Below are 23,471 nucleotides of genomic sequence, written 5' to 3'. Positions count from 1 at the left end.
CGATCCAAATAATATTCTATTCAGTTACAGAAATGACATATTAATTTAACTTTCTCATAGAAAATAATCGTTATAAATCTGAATGCAGGACACTGACAAATTTTAAACCAACTTTTGTTTTGACAGCAGAAAATTTATCAGTTGGGTGAGAGAGGCACCAGTTGGAAAATACTGTTAGATATTGAAGAAACACTAATATTAGTAAGACGAAGAAGATTGTATAGAATGAAAAGTGATGTATAATATTTGCTTCAATTTGCTGTAAACTTTTTTCCACCTCCAAATCAAGGTCACTATATAGAATCACCACCTTTTGGAAAAGACATACATTTGATGTTAATGATGATATAACAGTCAGGAGATGAGATTATATACACACGGACTTCTCATTAGAACATGGCAGAAAGCCCGACAGCGTTTGGCTAATCGGTGTCAGAAACACCTGCTTTGCGATCCGACAGTATTTCAATTTATAGCTGCATTTAATATATGTGCTCTTGGGCATATACTCAAGGACCATGATTTTTAATAGACCCGTGTCTTTGGGTAGATGGCAGAAGTCTACCTAAATGCCTAGTGTCCAAGAATAGATAAAACTGCCCACCCATTCCTTCAGTCTGAGCATCTCCCCGTCATAGATTTGTATCACTGAGAGAAAACGTCATCACTTGATTGTACCTTTATCGGCTGTCACTAAAATGATCTAAGTTACTCGCATTTATAAAATATAAAGTACAGTCTCCTAGTCAGTAGTTCAGCTTGTAACATGAGACGGTGTCTGTGTTTGCAAGTAAAGAGAAGCCAGGCTGCCATCTGATGACCGAGTGAGCCAACGTCCCGCCAAATGTTCCATTTATAGCAAGGTAGAACCATTGATGGTTCTCTTTGTAATTTAATATTGATAGAAACAAATATTGAAACATTTTTTCTTTACATTTATTATTCAAGGGATGATCTTTCTCTAAATCGTGACAGGCATTTGATGCTATTTTTAACAAGTTTTTGTCCCTTTTCGCAAAGACCCTGGTTATTTTATCACCTCTGGAAATGATTTTAAACCTTGATCATTCTGGGCAGTACATGGGGAAATGTCCTTCAAGAGATGCCACAAAAAAGGTGAATTTACGAACCCATCCGTAGATCAGATAGAGAGGCAGAAACCATTTTTTTTAAATTATGTACACAGAACAGTGACCAATTAAAGGACGACCACATCATACCCTGACAAGCCGTCTGTCACTCCAGAAAAAGAGGCTTTCTGTTTAAAGGTATCCTTATGAGAAACTTAAAGTGGAAACTCTTAAAACAGAGAGGTAAGAAATGTGATTAAACAGAACAAAAAAAGCACCAACGGGAACGTCCGGAGAGGTCGCTCTCCTAGATGAGGACAGTACGAGTGTCAACGAACGATTATTAAAAGAACGAGAAGTGGAGAGAAATGTCCTCTCGTATTTACGTGCCTCACAGGACCCACCCTGTCGCCACCTTTTAAGAGGGAAGTCACACCTTCCCAGGTGACACAGAAACTCGGCAGCACTAGCATCATGTTTAGAACTTGAAACTCATCATACTTATCAACAAACACCTGAACTGCGGTTATAAACCAGCAACTAATGAACTAAGACCACGTTTTACCGAAAGTGGCCAAGGCGAGGGCCTCCGTCAGGACCTGTGAGTGTAGGGGAAGACAAACAAGAATGAGACAAATGTCGCTTTGTGTTCCATTTCCTTTAGGGATTAAGAAAACCTGCTATTAGAAGAAGCTATTTTAAAACCAACAATTAACAAGAAAAAAAAAAAAAGCTATGGTCTTTGGACAACTACACAGAAGAAGAAAATGAGTAGGAAGAAATGATTTGCCCAAATGGTAGCGGCAAATGAGAGACACATGCATTGCAGAATTTTTTGGTAATATTTTTTATAAAGCAAGTAAGTACTTAGTAGTACCACCTCATGGCTTTTATGTCAAAAAAAAAAATCCCAAATGTACATCTTTTTAAAAAGATAGGCAGGTACATAAATGTTAACAAGCATTGCACATATGCGTCTGTTTGCTAAACTGAATGGTCAGTGAGATGGCAGAATCCCGGGAAAGAGCCGTCAGGTCCTAAGCACAGAAAGGGTCAAGGGCAGAAAGCCCAGGTTTCCACTGGGGAGCCCGACTCCTGATCTGCCCCCTCCTCCAAGACTTTGATCTGCGTGTGAGTGTGCCGGGCGGCTCTAGGCGTCTGCGTTTACAGTCCTCTGGGGCACTCTGAAAAACCCACGTTTCAAAGGTGTCAAAAGCTCATTCTGGACTTTGCTGAGACCCATGCACCCAGTGACAGTTCACCTCCGTGAGGACAGAGGGTCCCCTGTCATCAGGTTGGGTCCCTCAAGGTGACAGAGCTCTGGACAACCAGCCCGCCCAGGCTTCCACTGAGAAATGATGTACTACGTGCCCTGCCAACCTGGCCACGCATCCCGGGCACGTGATATTGGGGAGCATTATGCACCTCAGGGAGTTGCCGCTGGGCTCCCATCCCAGCAGGCCTGAGCCTGGTGCCTTCAGCAGGAGCATGTGTCAGCTCGTCGGGGGGTGAGGGGGCCATGGAGCCCAGCACTGAGCTGCTGCCCGGGGCTCCCCAGTCCCCGCTCCAGCCCCGATGATGAAAGAGCTGGTTTCCCGTGGCCACTTGCTCCGCGGCCATCCTTGTGGCTTCCCACTGCAGTCCTGTCTCTAAGGGAGGTTCTTCCCAGCGGGTCTGTAAACCAGGCGTCGGAGGAAACGTCCCTCTATGTCCTTCTGCCAACCGATGAGACCGAGTCAGATATCGGACCTGGTCTCACTTGCTTTTCACAAAGGCAACGACCGACGGTCGGCCGCCTTTCTTGCCTCTCGGGTGTCTGAGTACGGCCAAGAAGGGGACAAGCCGGCGACCTCACAGCGCCCAACGAATCGGAATTCCTTGAGCTGACAGTTTTTGGAAACCGCACAAAACATTTTTTAAAATCAGTATTATTTTTCATTCCTCCTGTGGCTCGCTTGCCAAATTAGTTCATCGAAAACAGAAAGAGAAAAAATACATATAGGAATTCACCACTGAAATTGTCGATTCTCATTCTTTCCATTCCGCTGCAGGGTGCAGACGGCATTGTGGGCTGATGCGTTCCTCCTTTGTGGGTGTCACCAGAAAGACAACGTCCCCCACGCGGGTGCAGAAACAGAACTCGTTCAGCAGACGCTCGTGCCACAGCTCTGGGGCCTGGGGGCCTCGCTTACACAACAGGCACAACTGTGGGGGAGCAAAGCAGCACCGATCCAGGGCACGCGGGTCACGCGGGTCGCGCGAAGGGCACACGGGTCGTGCGAAGGTCGTCCTATCATTATAATAGCTACCGAATGGAGCAGCACGAAGATACATGAGCGTTTCTGTGACTCCCCGTAAAATCTATGAGTTTCGCATTTTCTGGTTTTTAACCTCAAAGCTGAGGAAGATGAGAGATGCCCGCCCGAGAGGCAGGATGCCCCAGAGTTCACGCATGTGGCCTGGACACCAGGGTCTTCTGCTCCCTGGGGGAACGAGCCCCTGCAAAGCGTGAAGTGCCCAGAAAGGCTGAGTGCACGCCTGGACGGCAAGCTGATGGGGGGGCTCCATGGGGGCCCTGCTTGGGATGGGGGGCCTGCAGGGCGTGACCTGCCCAGCTCCAGAGTCCTGCCCTGATGGTCCTGAGAGTCGCCATAGCGCCTTGGTGACCTTGACCCCACACTGACCCAGGCGAGGATATGGGCATCTTCAGTCCACCCCTCGTTGACATTACACTAAGCCCCCTCTGCTTGTGGGGTGACCTTAAGGGTCATGGCTTAACGAACCCTGATAAAGCCACTTTGGGAAAAGAAAGAGAAAGCTGGCATGGCCATCTGTGGTATTGCCAGCGGTAGCCTGAATAAAGTACAGGTCAGGGGCTCAGACGGGTCGACGAGAGGCAGGCCGCAGTCCACGCCCGTCCGCTGAGCCCGGCTGACGGTGCGATGACCCTCCACCGTGGAACTCGGTCCTTCAGACTGAGTGAGCAAGGACCACAGCTCCCTGGGGACAACGTGTCCCGCGTGCAACACTTCCCGTCTGGGGTACGAAACCCTTGGGACGTGTGACTGACAAAAAAAACAAATCCAAGGGTGCACAGAGCACACGACTTTCCCTCATTTTCTCACAGGCACGATTCTCAGGAGGAGCGTAAACCGCCCCGTTTTCACTGAGTCGGTTTCCGCCGCCTGTGCCCGAAGGACACGTTGCTGCTCTGGGGCCGCCGCTGGAGATGATTCGTTTGGTCGCCCATCCACTTCTGTTCAGGGAAGTGACACCTCATCTCCCCTAATTTCCTCTCTCTCTCTCTCTCTTTTTTTCTTTCAATCTTAGTTCAGATCCCAGCATCTCGATGACATTCTTTCATGAATCATAATAATGACAAAAGCAGACAAAGCAGTCGTTTCCATCAGGGGGTGGGAAGGCATGTACGGGCAGCTGCTGAAACTGGTTAGGGGAGACAGAGCTAGTGGCAAAGGGGCGAAGGGAGCCCAGACTGGGGGGGCCCTCGGTGTAAATCTGCATTTTTAATAAGATCTAGGTAAGGTTTCACTTTTAAACTGACATATTTTTCATTATTTTAAAGTGACTCCGATCGTAATCGCCAAAACGTGGACGCGACCCAGACGTCCTCCCGTAGGTGATGGGTCGACACGCTGTGGCCCGTCCAGGCGGCGGAGTAGGACGCAGCACCGAAGAGGAACGGGCCCCCACGCCCTGACGACGACGTCGAGGAAACGCGAGCGCGCGCGACCGAGCGGAGAGGCTGCAGCCTGCACGGCGCCAGCCGCGCGGGGTTCGGGAGCAGGCGGCCCTGCGGAGACGCCGTAGGCTGGGAGGTCGCCGGGCATCGGGGCGAAGGAGGGGCCAGGGGCGGCAGGGAGGGTGTTCGGGGCACGGCACTCCGATGAATGACGCGAGCCCTTGTACATTTGTCTCGTGCTACGCTTGGGCAAACCCGAAACACGCACACCACCGAGAGTGGACCCTAGTGGAAGCTGCGGACATGAACGGTGACGATGAGCCAAGCAGGTTCCTCCACGGAGGCGACAGAGGCCCCGCCGCGTGGGGTGCGGGTGGCGAGCGGCCGCGCCCGTGAGGGGCGCGGGGTGTAGGGGGGCTCCCCCGCCTTCCGCCCGATTCTTCTGTGAACCTAACGCGCTCCAAAAATACAGTCTTTCAAAGAAGAGCGGCCCCGCTGACAGTTTCAAGGCCTTAACAAACCCATCTCCCGACATTCCGCTGCCTCCCCCGCGTGCTGGCCTCTCTCCCTCTGTGAGGGGTGCTCGACCCCGGCGACCTCATCTTTCGCCCGCCTCTGTCCCCCTATCACGTGACACACCCCTCCCCAGACACGGCGGAAGCCGAGCCGATCGCGCCCCTGTTTATTCCCTCCCACCGTGCCTGCCTGAACTGAGTCCTCTCCTGCCTCTGACAGCAACGGCCCATCAGAAAGCGACCCGGGCCTGAGCGAGCCATCGACTATAACTACACGCGATCGTACGGATCTCGAGCCGGCCGCTCCGGGCCGCCTCCGAGCCTGGGAAGCTGGAGCCCTGAGTTTTACCACGGGTGCTGCCGGAGGTCACCTCCACGGCCCTAACCAGGACAGGCAACGACCTCATTCTCCACCGCACGCTGCCCCTGACAGAGGACCATCGGGGGTGACGGCGGTGGGTCTTCTGCAGGCCGGAGAGAGCTGCGAAGCTACAGCATGTCAAGAATCCAGCAGACGGAGGCCGTGGCCGACGGGCGCGAGGCAGGCCGCCCTCCGGCCGGGAAAGGCTCACGCGGGATGGAGGAGACTGTCGTGAAGGGGGCCACACCGCCTCTCGTGACCAAGCTGTCACGGTGCTCTCGCAAACGGAAGCCACTCACAGGGCGACCAGCCTTTCTGGTGGCCCAGAGCGGTCCAGGTTTCCCTTTGAAAGTGCCGCGTCCCCATTACCTCCTCTGTCCCTGGCTACCAGGACGGCTGGTCACTCTGAGCACAGTCACCCAGGACACCTGCTAGCGCAGCACAGAGGAGCAAAGGCAGAGCAATCAGGAAGCCGGCAAAGTCCTGCCGAATGAATGAGATCGCCTTGATTTTGAAAAATTATATGTACATATATGCGCATTTTAAAATGTCTTAAACACCTGTAGCCGATTTAGTAACTCATGGTTTTCAGCTGCACGTTTCGAAGCAGAGCCGTCAAAACAGAAAAGCCCAAACAAAAAGAGCCTCCAGGAAAAGCACCTTCTGGCGGGACGGATGTCCGAGGTGCCAGGCGGGACGGACGTCCAGCCCAGAGTCAGCCCCCGCCCTGTTCCGCCCCCTGCGAAGTGGACCATTCGGTGCCACCTTCCCCACGGCCACATACGCCGTTATTGTCCTAAATTCCGTGGCTCGGAGTTTTGCAATCCGCCCGCGGTCAGCAGGCGCTCGGGACATAGCGCCCGGGCACTCGGCAGCGGGACGCGGGGGCTGGTCCCTGAGGGGGGGGGCAGCAGGCCCCGGCGGACGCCCCACGCAGAGAGCGGGAACCGTGGGAAGCAGCCGGCACAGACCTGACGCGTGAGCGAGGGCGTCCGTGCGGCCTCCTCTGCGCTGCCGGAGAATCGGCCGGAGCATCGCCCCTCGGCGCACCCCAGGAGTTCCGGGCGCCCCAGGAGTCCAAGGCGGTGGGTGTCTGACTCCCTAGGGTGGGCTCAGCAGGCTCGGCGTTCCAGCCACTGCCCACTGACCAGAACATTCTTCACTGCTCGAAACCCCCTTGACTTTCTCATGGACTGGGGTTAGCAGGCTTATCTTTAACCGAGTTCCAAATCAGTTGCAAATCTCCCTTTCGTTCAGGGCGGGACGCACCGCGTGGCTTCCGAAACCACCTCGTTGTCTGAAAGGTTCGGCGGGCTGACGCCGCATTTCTCTGAAAAGGCCGGTCGGCTAGCCAGTCGGCCCGTCGGGGGGAGAGGGAAGGACACCGCGGCCCCCGGCCAGCCCGTCGGCCCGTCGCGGGGAGAGGGAAGGACACCGCGGCCCCCGGCCAGCCCGTCGGCCCGTCGGGGCGGGGGGAGGGAAGGACACCACGGCCCCCGGCACGGCACGGCGACTCCCTTCGTCGCTCACTCATTCCCGCACTCGCCCTTTAACTCATCACTTACGGACGCATTCCTTCACTCATTCACTTGGGCATTCATTCATTCATTCAGTCAAAAATTTACTCATTCACACCCTTGCTTAAAAACTCATGCGTTCACTCGCTCCTTCATTCATTCGCCGAAGCATTCACTCGTCGAGCGTCCACTCATTCCTTTACTCCTCGGTGCGCTCGTGGGACAGACGTGCGTCACACAGCTGCCCAGCGCCGGGCGCTGCGCGGGGTGATGGCCCCGGCTCCCCGCGCCACCTCAGGCATCTTCTGGCCCGCGAGGGAGGGGGTGTGAGTGCGGGTGGAAGCTGCCCCCGCCCCACGCATAGCATCTTTCCTGAAAGGGAGGGAGAGGCGCCGGCACCGGAAGCCGCGGGCCTGCGGGCAGGGCCACCTGACGGCGTTCGCGGGTCCTGCTTTCATAGGAACACGGTTACAGATTAGATTTCACGGCTGCATCCGCAGAGAGACCGAGACAATCTGGGCTCGATTAGCTTTGTTTTGTTCTCCCGATTTTAAAAGGAATGAACACATTTTCATAGGCTCCTGAGATCGTCGCGGCCCCAGGCAGCGTGCCTCCTGTGCTGGGGGATACACTGGCCCCGGAGTGGGGTCGCTCAGGGTCGCCGTCCCCAGCGCCGCTACCCGCGCCCCCTTGCACGCGGCAGCTCACTTCCTGCCGTGCGTGCGCCTCTGCGGCCGGGATGGAGGAGTGGGAAGGAGAGCCCCGGCTTAGCGTTGGGGACACGCGGCTTAGCGTTGGGGACACGTGGGGACTGCTTCCGCTTCTCCTTCCCCCCCTCGGATCACAACAAGGATGGGATTCACTCCGGAAGTCAACGCCCATCTTGGTATTAATTCTCACACGGCAGACTCTACTCCCCAGGCCTTTTCCCCCTTACGGATCACTTCTAATGTACTTCGTGACGGGCTGACTTATGACGGCCGCCGTCCGCGTCTCCTCACGGGGACGCCGGCTCTCCGAGGGCGAGGCGGGGCACGCCGCGCTCACGACTGTGTCATTATCCTCGACACTCAGACTGGGGTCAGGCCCAGCACGGGCTCTCAGCGAAGATTACTCGTGGAAGTGAATTGGTTTGAAAATTATCAGAGACAATAGTTCAAAAACATTAAAATTCAGCCTTTAGGATATCTTCGTTACTTTCTACGAGAATTTTTCTCGACGACGCTGGATGCAGTATTTCTCGTGGTGTAGAATAACATGTTTCTGTCTATTTCTTTTTCAATTTCTGATAGGTAACTTTTTTTTTTTCTTTTGACTGAAAAGTTTAGCAAGGGGTGCAGAACACGTGTCCCCAGGCCCGTCTTTCCCTGTCGTGTTTTTCTTTATATGCCAGAATCTCTTTTCTGAGTTTGATATCTATTTGACAATTTTCTATCAAGCAAGAAGAACAAAGAGGGCGTATTCGCAAAGTTACTGGGCTAACTTTGTTAAAGTACAAGCTGTTTTAGCATATGGTTCCAATATATTGTTTTTAAGATTTGCTGAACTAGTTTAAAAAAAAAAAGACGATGACTTTGAATCAATCATTTCTAACACCCTGCATGTACAAACGGCCCCATTTCCCACAGAGCAGGGTTCTCCCAAGGCCTAGGGCCCCCTGGTCCTCCCGGTGGCCTACCCGCCACCCCCCGGGCACTTCAGGCTGTACGGTCACGGAGATGCTTACGGTGATTATAGGTGGAGATGCATGCGAAAGGCAAAAACATTAAGAATCCTATTTTCTCCCTGACGGAATGTAAACTCATTTCCATTTTTATTCAAAATGTTAATAGTCCTATTGATTTTGTTATAAAATTAACAATAGATTCACATTGTAAAAGCTCTTGAAAATAGAGAAAGGTAGGGGGAAAAAAAGGAACTATGATCACATGATCACATCCTGCAAAAACAAACTGCCTTCTGTCCGCATGTGACGTATTCCCTATGGACCGCCTCACTGCAAGGAACCGAAGGACCTGAGTGGCCCCAGGAGTGCGCTCGGGGAGCCCACTGGAAGCCGGCCCCCCCTTTCTGCTGGCACAAGGGCTGCATCTGAATGAGGCCCACTCCCCCGACAGAAGGGACGATACTTCCCACAGGCCTCGGGGTCTCCAGATGCTGGGCATCTGGACCTCTCAGATGATGCCAGAAGCAACTGATGCCAAAACACAGAAGGAATGCTTACCCCCACCCCCCACCCCCCACCCCCTGCCTCCCCTGCTCAGTAGAATTTCTCACAGGCTTAAAAGAAAGGAGAGTCATGGGGTGTGGAGAGGTTTAGCTCTTCAACTGGACACCAGCCTCCCCATGGTCCAGGACACCTGGCCCCAGCATGCCTCCCTGTGGGATGATGAACAGATTAGAGGTCCTTTTGTTTTGTTTCTTCCATTTATTTTCTTCCTTAAAGCTTATTCCTATCACTTACTGTACGACAGGGGTCCCCAGCCCCCTAACTATGGACCAGTACCAGTCTGTGGCGTGTTAGGAACAGGAGGTGAGCAGCGGGCAAGCAACCGATGCTCTATCTGTATCTGCAGCCGCTCCCCAGCACGAGCATCACCGCCTCAGCCCTACCTCGGATCGTCGGGGGTTAGATTCTTGCAGGAGTACCCATCCCTGGGGCCACAAAGGGTGGGGACCACCTCTGAGGCACACCGTAGAATATCCACGTTCCACTGTGACTGACGATCTATCAATCACCTACCGCCTACTGGTTCTGTTTCTCCGGTGGACCCTGTCGGCTCTGACATACACCTACCCGCACCACTGCTATATGAAATCTTTCATACACTTAAGTTCTGTAGAATGAGAAATGTTCTCTTTAGGCTTATGAAACTTATGAGTTTTTTCCTCTTTACTTCCTTCTTTGTTTCTCTATGCTCTTCGACCCCCAAAAAACTAGGTCTAAGATATCAGCACAGCAAACTATCATAAATTTAAATATCATAATACAACACACAAAGTATTTCATAATATATAACTAATAAATAACAAAAGAAAGTTTATACCGGGAAAGTAAAAAGGAGAATATATTCAGTAAACAAAATGAATGCCAAAAGCTGGGAGAAGGACAGAACTGAGACAAATCCCTATAAAAACCCCTGGACATTTGCCAAGTATACGGTAGTGACCCTCTAAAGGCCGAGGGCAGTCCTCTAGGGTAGAGATGCCCGCAGGTGCAAAAAGCCAGGGACGGGTATAGAGAGCAAAGAGAACACTCCAGAAACTCAAAATGCTGACAGGCAGGCTGTAAAGCAGAAAGAGTCTTCCTGTGGCTCGGGAAGCTTGTGGCTGGCCCCGCAAAACACAAAGAGATCTGAGGGGTCTGGCTGGCACTCAGATCCCAGTCCCTCTGAAGACGAAGTGTCAACCCCACCTTCACAACACGCAAAGCGCCTGGTGAACTGCATCTCACTGAAGATTCTAACTCTGCAGCAGCGTCCAAGCCAGCTCAGCCATGTGCTGGAGTGACCGAGCGCCACACCATCGGCCTGACGGAGGGGCGCGTTCCCCTCAGGAAGTCAACATGCCTTGCTCCAATGCCAACACCATGCTTAGCAGGAAATAGAACATCACAGGATACACGAAGAAGTGAGAAAAGCGGCCCCATGCTTAAAAGAGGAAACTGTTCATAGAACCAAATATCGAAATGGCCCAGATGTTTGAATGATCACTCAGGGACTTTAAAGTCACTATGATAAACAATCTAGAGAAAAATGTTGACAACATGTGTGAACAGATGAAGAATTTCAGCAGGACAGTGGAAACAGGAAAAACGAAACTCAAACGGAACGGAACTATTGGAATTAAGTTGATCGGCTTATTAGCAGATTGGCCATAGCAGAGAAAAAAAAAAAACAGTGAAATCAAAGGCAGGCCAATAAATACTGTATGTACCGCAACAGAGAGAATAAAAAGCGAATAAAATAAAATAAAATAAAACGAAGCATCCAAGACCTGTAATATACTATCAAGGAATATAAAACACTGGAGTCCCGGAAGAGAGGGGATACATGTAAGAGAAAAAATATTTTAAAGGACAAGAGTCAATAATATTTAAATTGATGAAATATATCAATATGCATGCCCAAGAAATGACAACCAGAAATGTGATCAAGTAAACCAAAAAATGTTTAAATCTTAAAAGTAGCCAGAAAAAAATTCAGCAATGTCATATGCAGGGGAAGAAATTATGAAAAGAACGATGGCTGAACTTCTCACAGTGGGATAAAATGGCCAAAGTGCTGAAAGAAAAAAAAAACACTGCCAATATAGAATTAAGTATCTAGCCAAAGTACACATCAAGAAATGAAAGCTAAATAAGGACACTTTCAGCCAAAGAAAACCTGTGCTATAGGAAATACTAAAAGGACATCTTTAGGGGAGAGGGATATGATTCCAGATAGAAGAGAGGGTCTGCAGGAAAGAAGGAAAACCTGTTTATTACCTTCGTGTGGTAAAAATGAAGAACCTGTTTATTACTTTTAACATGTGTGTGTTCGTGTGTACACTTACATATGTTTGTGGTATATACAATACATGTCGCATATAGATTTAAGTTATAATTTTTCAAAGCAAAACTGGTAATGTCTTATGGAATTCATAAACGACAGAGTAACGAAAGGGCACAAGGGGCGGGAGAAAAATAAATGGAATTACACAACCGTGACTCCTACATTTCGTAAAGAGTTTAACCATGGGAAATCGGACAATGATGAAGATGTGTCTTGTCATTTCTAGCAGCCCCTAAAAATGTGTATTTAAAAAGTTACTAGAGTGAATTACTTAATCATTCAAAATAAGGCAGGGACGAGGAAAGAAAAACGTACGCTACAATAAAGGACTGAAACAGTCGTGATCTAAATGAAACAGTCATGATCTAAATGTACGCCTCTGACAAGAAGTGCGCTTAGGACGTAAGCAGAGGACTGAAAACAAAATGTCAAAAAGTGACAGACTCTCCAACCACTATGAATCAAAAATAGAGATGGCTATGTTTATACCGGATATAATATAATTCCAGCAAATAGTAGCACCAGAGATAAAGAGGAATATTTCGTGTTAAGAATCGGTCCATCCATAACAAACCTAAATTTATATTCAGCTAACAAAAGAGCTTCAAAACACATCATGCAAAAATCGACAGAAGAGAAAATACATTTTTAAAGCTCACATTCTATAGTGGAAAAACTTAAAACACTTCCTCTAATGATTGATAAAATAAGTAGACCAAAAATTGAAAAAAAATATAAATTTGAGTAACACTTCCAACCAATTTAACATAATTAACATTTGTAGAACACTCCACTGAACAGCTGTAAAATACAGATTCTTGCCAAGAGCACATAAAACATTTACCAAGATAAATTATATTCTTGGACATTAAATAATTCTCTCGAATTGTAATAAGTCATATTCTTTGACAACAATGGTATTAAAATTGAAATAAACTATAATAAGGTAACTTTCAAAATCCTCAAGTACTTGAAAATTAAACAACATATTTCTAAATAGGTGATGGCCTACAAAAAAAAACCCATAAAAAAGAATAGAAAATATTTTGGATTAAATGATAATGAAAACACAGCATATCAAATCTGTGAAATGTAGTGAAAAGCAGTCCTTTGAGGGAGATTTATAGCTTTAATTGCTTGTTCAAATAGAAAAAAAAATAGTTATAAAAACACAAATCTAGGCTTCTAGATTCAGAAGCCAGAAAAAGAACAAGCTAAAGTAGAAGGGAATCAATTTAAAACTGAGCATAAATTAATGAAATAAAAGCGAAAAATACAGAAAATCAATAATGTGAAAGTTACTTTTCTGAAAAGATTAATAAAACTTAGACCCTAGCAAAACCAGGGGAAAAGAGACAAAATGTAAATTATCCATATTGGGACTAAAAGATGTAAGATTTCTCCAGATCCTACAGGTATATAAAAGATAAGAAGAAGATATTATAGACAACTTTCTGTCAATAAATATGACCACTAAAATAAAACGGACAAATTCTTTCAAATATACATCTACCACAACTGAGGCAAGAAGAAAAAAATCGAAATAGCCAATACTTGTTTAAGAAATGGAATCTATAATAAAAAGTATTCCCATAAAAATAAATAAATAAGTAAGTAAGTAAGTAAGTAAATAAATAAATAAATAAATAAAATACTTCAGGCCAGATATTAACATTTAAGGAAGTAGCGATACCAATCCTTCACAGATTTTTTTTTTTTTGAGAGAACAGAAGAGGAAATATTTCCCAAATAATGTCCTGAGGCTGTATAAACCTGATATTAAAAATCTGATAGAGATAAGACAAAAATAATACATATCATAAACATATATACAAAAAAATCTGTTAAATTTTTAACTGAATGCTACAAACATAAAAAGATCAATACAGCATGACCAAGAGTTTATCCTAGAAACACAAATTGCTTTAAGATGCAAAATTCAATCAAAATAGTCCATTATATCAATGGAATAAAGTGGGAAATTCATATAATTATCTCATTATATGCAGAAAAAAAATCTGACCACATTTAGCCCCATTTATGATAAAACTCCCAGAAAACTAAGAATAGAAAGGAACTTCCACAATCCGATAGAGGGTGTCTATGGAAAATATACAAATATCATATCTAATGCACAAGTATTGAACATTTTCCCCTTAGTATTGGGAACACAATAAAGGTATCCGTTTGTCACTTTTATTCACTTCTAATCAACATTCAACGGGTACTAGAGGCTCTAGCTAGCGCAATATCACAAGAAAATAAAATTTAAAGCCAAACAAACAATAACAAGAATTACTTAAGTACCTGATTTTTAAGATTGCAATAAAGCTTTAGGAATCAAGACAGTATATGCAAAAACACCTCAAAATAATTACATTATTTGAATTTTAGACTAACCCGTATAATTAAAACAGTGTGGGATTGACATAAAGATATGCAAAAAGATCAGTGGAAAATAATAGAGATCCATACATATATGATATTCTCTTTTAAACAGGGTGCAAAGTGAATTAAATGAGGAGTGGGGGCGGGGGAGTCTTTTCCACAAATAATGCTCTAAGGATCAGATAAATAGATAGAGAAAAATAAACCTTGAGTCTTACCTCACTCTTTATGTAAAAAAATTATTTAAGATGGATTATAAAACCTAAATGTAAAAGATGGGACCATATATTTCTAAAAGAAAGCCTAGGATATCTTTACAACATTGAAAGAAGCAAAGATTTTTGTTGCATGAACAAAAAGTCACTGATCATAAAAGGAAAAAAAATCAAGGAATTAGATTTTATAGATTTCTTTTAAATTTACTCATTGAAAGGCACCATTTAAAAAATGCATAGGCAGGCTACAAATAGGAAACAAAAAGTTATACTTGAAAAATGATTTATATCCAAAATATATAAACAATTCTTACAGGTCAGTAATAAGAAGACAACAGAATAAAATTAGGCAAAATTCTTGAATCGCTGCTTCACAAAAGATGATACACTATACCCAGTCAGCACATGAAACAAGATTGTTAGTAATCAGGCAAAGACAAATTAACACCATAATAAAACACTGTTCCATACACACCAGAATGGTCAAATACTAAATAGTGTCATGCTAATAGCTGACAAGAATGTGGAGCAGTAAGAACTATCACACATTTATAGCAGGAGCTCAAATGGTCCCTTTTTGAAGTTTCTTATAAAGTTAAATATGCAATCTCACTCCTTGTACTTAGCCAAAGAAAGACTAACCTATTTCCACAAAAAGATTGCTATAGCAATATTCATATCAGCCTTTCTCAGATTAGTAAACACTGGAAACTGTCCCAAAGTCTGACACCAGGAGAATGGGATTTTTTTTTTAAATGAAGGATGAAGGTTCTGAAGCTGTGCCAGGTATGAATTTTATAAGCATTATACTGAGAAAAAGAAGCCAGGTACCAAAGGATGCATAGAGCATGATTCTATTCCTATGAACTAGGAACAGGTAACACTGCTCTGCGTTGGTAGAAATGGGAAAGGGGCTGCATCTTGTCGGGGGGGGGCACGTGTGGGGGTGGCCACTGACCAGTGACAGAAATGAGGGAATCTCCTATGGTTATAGCTAATTGCTATGTTCTGTATCTTGTTTTAGTGGTATAAATATACATGTATTCAAATGGCAAAACACGTTAAGCGGAAAAACTGTCACCAGCGCATTTTACTGTACATAAATTACAACCTAAAAAATCAACGAAGAAACACTTAAATTTCTATTTCATGGAGGAGACCATGGACAAAGTTAAAATGATGACAAAATAGAAGATATCATCAATGTCTAAAAATCTACAAAACAATATTTGGAACATCTATAGAACTCCTTAAAATGAAAAAGACAGAAACCCCAAGAGTAATACAACCAAGGGTGTGAATGGGCAATTTTTAGAAGAGAAAAACTCATAAGATTCAAATAGATATATAAAAATCCTAAAATTAATTTGTAATCAGAAAAAAAATAAGAATTAAAATAGTACAATATTATTTTATTACTTTTTATTTATTAAAAAATAGAAAACTAGATATTTCCAAGGATTTTTGAGAATATGGGAATCCTCATGCCTTGCAAAAGAGAGTGCAGGTAATGCAGCTGTGGTATATATATATATATATATATATATATATATATATATATATATAGAACAATCTGTAACATGTCATCAAATCCTTCTGCGTGTCTCTCAAAGAAGCTCTTAGACAGGTCCCCGTAGAGAGACATACGAGGATATGCATTGTAGTAACACTTGTGTTGGTGGGATCTTAAAAATAGCCTGTGTATACATCTCTGAGGAAATAGGTAACTAAAACGTGGTGGCTACAAACCATAGAATACAAAGCAGCTACAAGGTACAAGAAATTCAATTTACATGAGCGATGTGGGAAAATCCCAAACACATAGAATTGATGAAAATGTAAAGATGCATCACACCATCCCAGTATGTATATTAAATCCAACATTTCAGAGAAAAAAACATATATATATACAAAAATATATACAGAAATATGCACATTAAGCATATTAGCACATTTCAAATGATGGAGGGAGCCCCAAAGGAGCGGACAATGAAAATAAAAGAAAATAAACAGAACAAATAATGGGGGGGGGGATTCTACTTAGTCCCATGACCACAGAATGCCACAACATGACAGCAGAGTACCAGAATCCACTGAAAGTTGACTCAAAGCAAGTAAAAACAAACCTTTAGACTAGGCATAGAAGAAAAAGGAATAGTAAACAGCAAATTTGATATTATTAAATTGCTCAAGGTACAACACAGAGAGGTAGAGTTGAACACTATGAAAAAGAAGTTAAAAGAAATAGAGAAAATAACAAATCCCAAAGCTTTTTTTTCAAATAGGAATCCTGAAAAAAAAGAGAAGACAATGAGAGACAATATTTGATGAGATAAAACCTGAAGGAAATTCTAGAATTTATTAAGAATATGAATGTTCAGTTTCCAAAAATATTACTAGCCAAGCAGAATAAATATTTTTAAAAATTAATGGCTTGACCATATATAAAAACCATAGCCCATCACGGCATCAGAGAAAAATACTAAAGCTTATCAGAGTAAAAAAGAAAGATTACTAATAAAGTGAGGACAAATTCACAGCCAGTTGCTCACCAGCAATAAAATATGTGAGAAATTTATAAAACGGTATCGCAAAAGTTCTGAAGGAAAGTAAATGCCAATATAGAATTCTATACCTAGCTGTACTACCAGCCAATAATGAAGCACAACGAAGGTCTTTTGAGACATAAAAAGAATAAAAGAACTTACTACTCTCGGATCCTTACTGAAGAAACTACTGAAGATTATACTTCGGCAAGAAAGAAAGGAGTCAGGTAGTGACAGGTGGGCCTTTGGCCAGCGAGCTCAGCATACCTAGCCATACCCACTCTCACTGGTCAGGCCTCTGTCCTGACTGGTTAGAGTCCATGCCATACTAGATCTTACCTATTCACATCATCCCATTAGAAGCAATGATAAATAAAGAACTCTATGAAAACACTGGTAGATCAGAATAAGTGTTAATTTTTACGAAGAACTGATGAGGATGTTTACAAGAAGATAGAACTAAAATTCTAAATAAAATGGCATGGAAAATAGGACAGAGAGATCAGAATTAAAGAAGTCAACTTCAGGAGAAAGATAGATTTTTTTTTAAGCTTTGTAAATGAAGTATAGTGTTGAAATCATTAAGTTAACAAGTAATAGAAATAGAATTTGTAAATTCCACACCACTAGAAGAAATAAGGAAAAGTCTAGCAATCTAATAGGCCGCACAAAAGTCCTGTAGAGTAGAAGGAGAATCAATGTCAAAGTGTGATAAATGGAAAATACCAATCATATCAGGAATCCAAGAAAATATAAAAATGTGCGTAAATGATCTAAGAACAAACTACAATGTATTTAAAAATACATCTTGGGGAGTGTAGCTGCAGTGTTCATTAGATAAATTTATAGCTTTAAATGTACTTCTTTTTAAGAGAGAAAGATTTGAAACAAATTGGCTACATATTCAATTTTATAAGCTAGAAGAATGAAGTAAATTAAAAAAAATTAGAAGAAAGATATAAAATGCAAGACAAGAAGATTAAAATAAAAGTTTGCTTCTAAAACAAAATGAATAAGAAAAAAATATTTCAACAAGGCACAAATAATAGAAAGGAATGAAGAAGAAAACACAGCTGTGGATAAAGACCATCGCCCTGTTTCACGGGTTAGGAAACAGAGGTTCAGGGACGCCCAACATCACAGCCTCGTCTGCTCGACTCGTTGGCGAGGAAGCCAGTTTTCAGACTCAGGTTTGTCTCGCCCTGAAATGCATAATCCTAAAACCGCAGCAACTTTCACAGGCATGAGCTGGGGTGGGGAGAGACATATAAGGAAATGTCAGGTCAGCATCTAAGTTTTCTTTCATTCTTTCCCAAAAGGGCTTTTGAGTTTTTCTCCCCACTGTGAGGTAGGTCTGCGTGGTGCCTACAGCTCCCGGGGTACGCTGGCCACAGAGCTCTGACCCAGAAACACACGAAAAGGCTTTAAAGTTGGCCGTTCCTAGCTTATGCTAATCTATTCTTACTCTCTTTTAAAGCCTAACGACATCTTTATATTCAAATTTATTTCTTTAAAAAATATAAAAAGGTAACTCAAAAATATTCAGTTCCAGAGTCACATATTATCCTCCAAGGATACTGTACAATGTATTTTATTTGATCTGATTCTTATTTTTAATTCCCTGATCCCATATGCTGGTGAGATTAGCAAATACTAGAGAAATGTGTCTGAGTCACAAGGTAATTACTTTAGGTAAATGTCATTCTGTGGATTAGGTTTATAGTCCTAAAGCTCAGCATTTAACAGGACCTGGCTAAGCCCTCTTTGGATTGGCTAGCTAGTCCCGAGAACTGTATATAATAAAACTCCACATAAGACTCATTTGAAAGTCAGTTCTGATGTGTATATCCCAGTAGCTGATTTTACATCTAAATGCAAATCATGAAATCAGATATCGGCAAGAAGAGATGCACAATTGTGTTTAAATCATGAGACTACTTATTCAAAAGCTACAAATCGTAAAGTGCCTATAATCAAATGTTTTCACTGACACTTTCGGCTTGTAGGCATTTTATTTTCTTTTAGTGCCAAACACACACACATGCACACGCACACACGTGCTCTCTTCTCTTCTCTCTCTCTCTCTCTCTCTCTCTCTCTCTCCCTCCCTCCCTCCCTCCCTCTCTCCCTTTTTCTTTCTCTCTCTTATATACACCCAAAATTTGAAAAAAAAGATAAGTCTCAGCAAGGAGCAAGATCAAAAATAAAACATTTATAGATTATACATCATAAACATATTGTAGTAAATATACAACCTTTGTAACAATTCCCAGAAAGTGTTTTTTTTTTTTTTTAAATGCACCATTTAGTACAGATAGCAATGTGGAGAAATAGCTATAAACACACATAAATATTTCAGGGACTTCCAATCACCGCGATTCTGTGCATAGCGCATGGAGATGAGATCCGGAGAAAATGAAGCCAGCTAGACAGCGCGCGGCCTTACTCATAAAAACTCGCTAGAAGCCTAGACGGACGGCATCCTGAATGTTGCGTAACCGGAAGCCAACCGTCAGTGTTTAGGACAAAGTTCTCTGAATTTGGAAGAAAGCGTAAGTGAGCAGAATCCGTGGGTGCCCTGGGCCAGAGCAATAGGTATAAACGCAGGACGGCCGTCCTTAAGGACACGGCGGGGCGAACCCCCATACTGACTGCACCCCGACGTCGGCACAGTGGAGACGCGATGCCAGTCTGAAACAGACGGTTAAAACCATCACTAGATGAGAGAATCAGACGCACCACAAAATTGTAGAAAGCAATCGAACGAGATGAAGGGCAGCTGGCCACATACGAATATGAACCGTTGGAAAAAGTCCACTTAAGAATTCAGAAGAGGACGAGAGGAGCCACGCGAGGATGTGCTCAGAACCAGCGCCGTGCTCTCCGCGGGCCCGTTTTATAAATGGGAAGCCCGGGTGCCCCGTGGGCCCTGCTGGGGACGCGGCCGGCTGCTCGGGGCAGGCGGGCGCTGGGCCGACCGGGCACCTGCTGGTTTCCAGGCAGAGGACGGACTCTGTTGGCAGCTACGGGACGGATTCGAGTTCCACTGACTTCACACCTGGTCATCCAAGTCCCAGGGAAGCGCACCTGTGGACACGCCCCCTATCGGAACTAACGGCCGCAAACGAGCCCACATGAAGAATGGTGAAGGGACTGTGCGTGCCTCCTCTGCCCTCCTCTCTGTACCTCACCCCTACCCACCCCTACTCCCGCCTCAGCCATCCACACTGGTCCCTTCCCAGCGTCCCCCCGACCCCGAAGGTCCTGACCAACCAGGGGCCATGGACAGGAGCAGGGAGGAAAGCGCAAAAAAAATGAGAACAGACTCTGATTTTTTTCAATGTGAGTTTCCTTTTGGCTGGACAACCAGCTCTAAAGGCAATTCCTCGAGTCTTTCCAAAATGCTCAGTGAAAGCGACAGAAGAATCAGACAGTCTCAGAGGAGTGTCACACACCTGTGCTCACGGGCGTGCGTAACGAGCGGGCTCTCCTACAGGGCCCGGGAGGCAGAACACGGAGTAACCGAGCCGTGTCTCCTCGTCTCACAGGTGACGGAGCTGGACCCCAGGAATGCTGACGGACAGTGTGCTGTCACGTAACCCACTAACACGGTCCACGGGGGAGCGGAGGACTTCCTTTACACGGCAGAAAGCCACTCCACTGGTGAAGGAAGTCACCGACCTAACCAGTGTCATGGCGTCATGTCCCACCTCCATGGCATACTGGAAGGTGTCCACAGGCCCGAGGGGCCTGGGGGGTGACTTGCCCTCTGCAGGGGGGGCATGCTTAGGGCTCCTAAAGGCACAGTTGGGTCACCGAGTTTGTGCATTCGTGTTCAAAGCGAGTGCTGAGCATCTCGGAATTTACCATCGGGCATCATGTTGAGTTTGTGAAAAAGAAAAGAATCGAAAGGAGTGAAATTCAGCGATGACAGTTTTCTCGTGCGTGTTTCAAAGGGCAAGATTACTATGCATTAAGGAATGAGGCAAATCGTTGGTGCGAATGGGATAACGATTCCAAGAAAACCGAGGGGAAAACCAACTCTACATCGGTCAGACAAAGACCTGCACGTCGAGGCACACGGCCCGCGTGCGTCCTGGAGACACCTAAGAGAAGCGAAGCCCTGGAAATGCCGTTTCCCTCCCGCGACCCCTCCTGCTGGTTCCTTCCCAGGACGTGAGGCAGGGGACGAGGCGAAGCTCAGCGGAGGCACCGAGCCCTGCAGCTCCCCAGCCCCTGACGTGAGCCACCTGACGGCGGAGGCGCTCGGGTCAGGCCTGGGCAGACGGGAATCGCCACCCGGAGAGGTGAAAACCCATCTTGGAGATTCGAGACCACAGCAAGGGGCAGAGCGATGGGACGTACTGGAGAACATCAGACCCACGAGGAAGTTCTGTCAAACGTTCAAGAAAAATGCGTCAAAGCGCCGACATTCAACACACCGTGAGCGTTAATATGGCCACGGGTGCGTGTGTGCTTGCTTGTTTCGGTGTGTCAATGCGATAGCCAGAAACGCGACTTCAGAGGGCGCTCATCGTGCCCCGTTCAGCGCTAAGCGGAGAGGGACTCCGTGTGCCTCTCGTTGGCAGTGGCAGGTGGAGTGCCAGTGTCACGTGTGACCGTCCCATGTCGCAGAGCAGAGCTGGTCAAGGAGCATGAGGACGCTGCACCCTGGGAGGGAGCGTTCAGAGATGCCAGCCACACTGCCATGAAGGACAGGACGGGTCAGCCCAGCACCTGCCAAAATTCCGTACGTGGAACGACCGCCCGGGGATTTGTTAAATGCGGGTTCTGGTTCGGGGATGGGGGACAGGGCGTGGCCCGGGGGTCTGCATTTCTGACCAGCTTCCAGGTGGGACCGACAGCCCCCCCACACACTCTTGGGGGTGGCAAGACGCTTCTGGAGACACGGCCAACGGGCACCTGCCCAGAAGGCTGAGGATGCGTGCACAGCTCCGTGCTGGGGACCCGGCGCTCCTGGGGATCCGCTGACCACCGTGGAGGACGACGCTTCTCCTCAGCACGTCCTTAAAGCAAATGTCTGTGCCTAGTAAGCCCGCATCCCAGTCATAAAACCATAGACTTGAACTACGCGGGAAGCCGGACGATAAATGGCCGCAGCCGTGACATCTGGGGCGCCAACCACCTCACGCGGCGTTTCAAAGGAAATCCACATTGAAAAGGCGCTAATGCCATTAAACAAAACATTAAAAAGAACAGAGTGATTCAAAGGGTCCACTCAAAGACACAATCTCTTCCAAAAATTTTTTTTTTAAAAATCTTACAAAATAATCTTATAAAACAAACAAACAAACAAACGAACAAAAAACCTAAATCATAACACACCTGAAAAGGAGAATAAGAGCTTTGGAACAAATAACAGCAGCACCTGTAACAGCCTCGTCAATGGAACCAGGTTCCACTGGACGGGATCTGGAACAAGTCCCAGATGGGAGTCTTTGAACTGGGAGTGTCCTTTGAATCCTCTCATTTTTACCTACACATTTTTTTTCTGACCAGAAAACAAGGGCTGTGTCTGAACCTAAAGCACCTTAATTTTCATGACAAAATCTGGGCAATCAGTCATATAACTATATATTTTTTTTCTATAAAAACGCTTACCTACACACTGATTTTTTTAATGAGGCATTCACAAGTATAATTATAGCATGCATTTATATCGGAAAATGTTTTCTGTGTTTATTACGTTTCCTACGATATGTTATCAGCATCGGTTAGTTAAAGAAAAAAGATGACTCAGTTCATAATTGGCTGTATTATTGAAAAAGTAAGAATGCACGGCCTTTACCATGGACGACTGAGCTTGCTATTTGCTCCGTCTTTCCCAAATGCTCATGAGGCTCATGAAGCCTCGGGATAGCCCTCTCTCTACTTAACACACACCTATTAAATGAATTTTTTTTTTTAAGGCGAGGCAACCCTTGGTTGACCTCACAGATGGCAAGAACTTTGTCAGTTTACAATCCCTTTTATATTTTTTACACCTACAGCACCTGGTCTTCCTAGGTGGTCTCCCATCCAAGTACTAACCAGGCCCGACCCTGCTTAGCTTCTGAGATCTGATGGGATCAGGCATGTTCAGGGTGGCATGGCCATAGACTCATTACTGAACTCTCGTAAGAATCATCAGCTTCATAATAAATGAAAAGAAAAATTTCAAAGATGCTGCAACTTAACTTTTAGTCCATTCAAATTAAAATATTCTGCAAAAATCAACATCGTCTGATTTAGGAGCCAGGGTTTTCTTTTCCAGGACTGGCAAAGCCTTCGGAACTGAGCCAGAGTTGAAAATTAACATCTATCTGCATTTGGTTCAGGAAATCCTCTGTCACCTGCCCGTGAAATTCCAGCTGGCTCAGTGAATGCCGGGAAGATCAAAGCCCGCCTCAGCCCTCCTGGGCGGTGATCCTGCCAACCGTCAATCATCCGATCCTCAAGCACAAAGAGCTGTTGCCAGCGCAGAGCTGCCTGCACTGTGAGGACGCCTCCCGTTTGCCACTGGCTTCCACACGGTGGGATGCAGGCGTTCCAGGGATCATAGGAGTTTGCCACTCTGATGCGAGGAGAATCTAAACCGCAGACTCG

At 45.7% G+C, this 23,471-nt stretch overlaps 1 protein-coding gene and 1 non-coding gene across 2 annotated transcripts in view; both read right to left on the bottom strand.

Annotated features, from left to right (window-relative positions):
- DSCAM (DS cell adhesion molecule) overlaps positions 1 to 23,471 on the bottom strand; it is a 510,406-nt gene that overhangs the window by 318,598 nt on the left and 168,337 nt on the right. The window lies entirely within an intron of this gene.
- Positions 22,868 to 22,986, bottom strand: LOC118602584. Its single transcript, XR_004950732.1, has one exon. It is a non-coding gene; the product is annotated as a 5S ribosomal RNA (ribosomal RNA).

Source organism: Rousettus aegyptiacus, unplaced genomic scaffold (assembly GCF_014176215.1).
Source record: "Rousettus aegyptiacus isolate mRouAeg1 unplaced genomic scaffold, mRouAeg1.p scaffold_m13_p_4, whole genome shotgun sequence".
Classification (NCBI taxonomy): Eukaryota; Metazoa; Chordata; class Mammalia; order Chiroptera; family Pteropodidae; genus Rousettus; species Rousettus aegyptiacus.
This window is presented reverse-complemented; position numbering and strand designations above follow the sequence as displayed.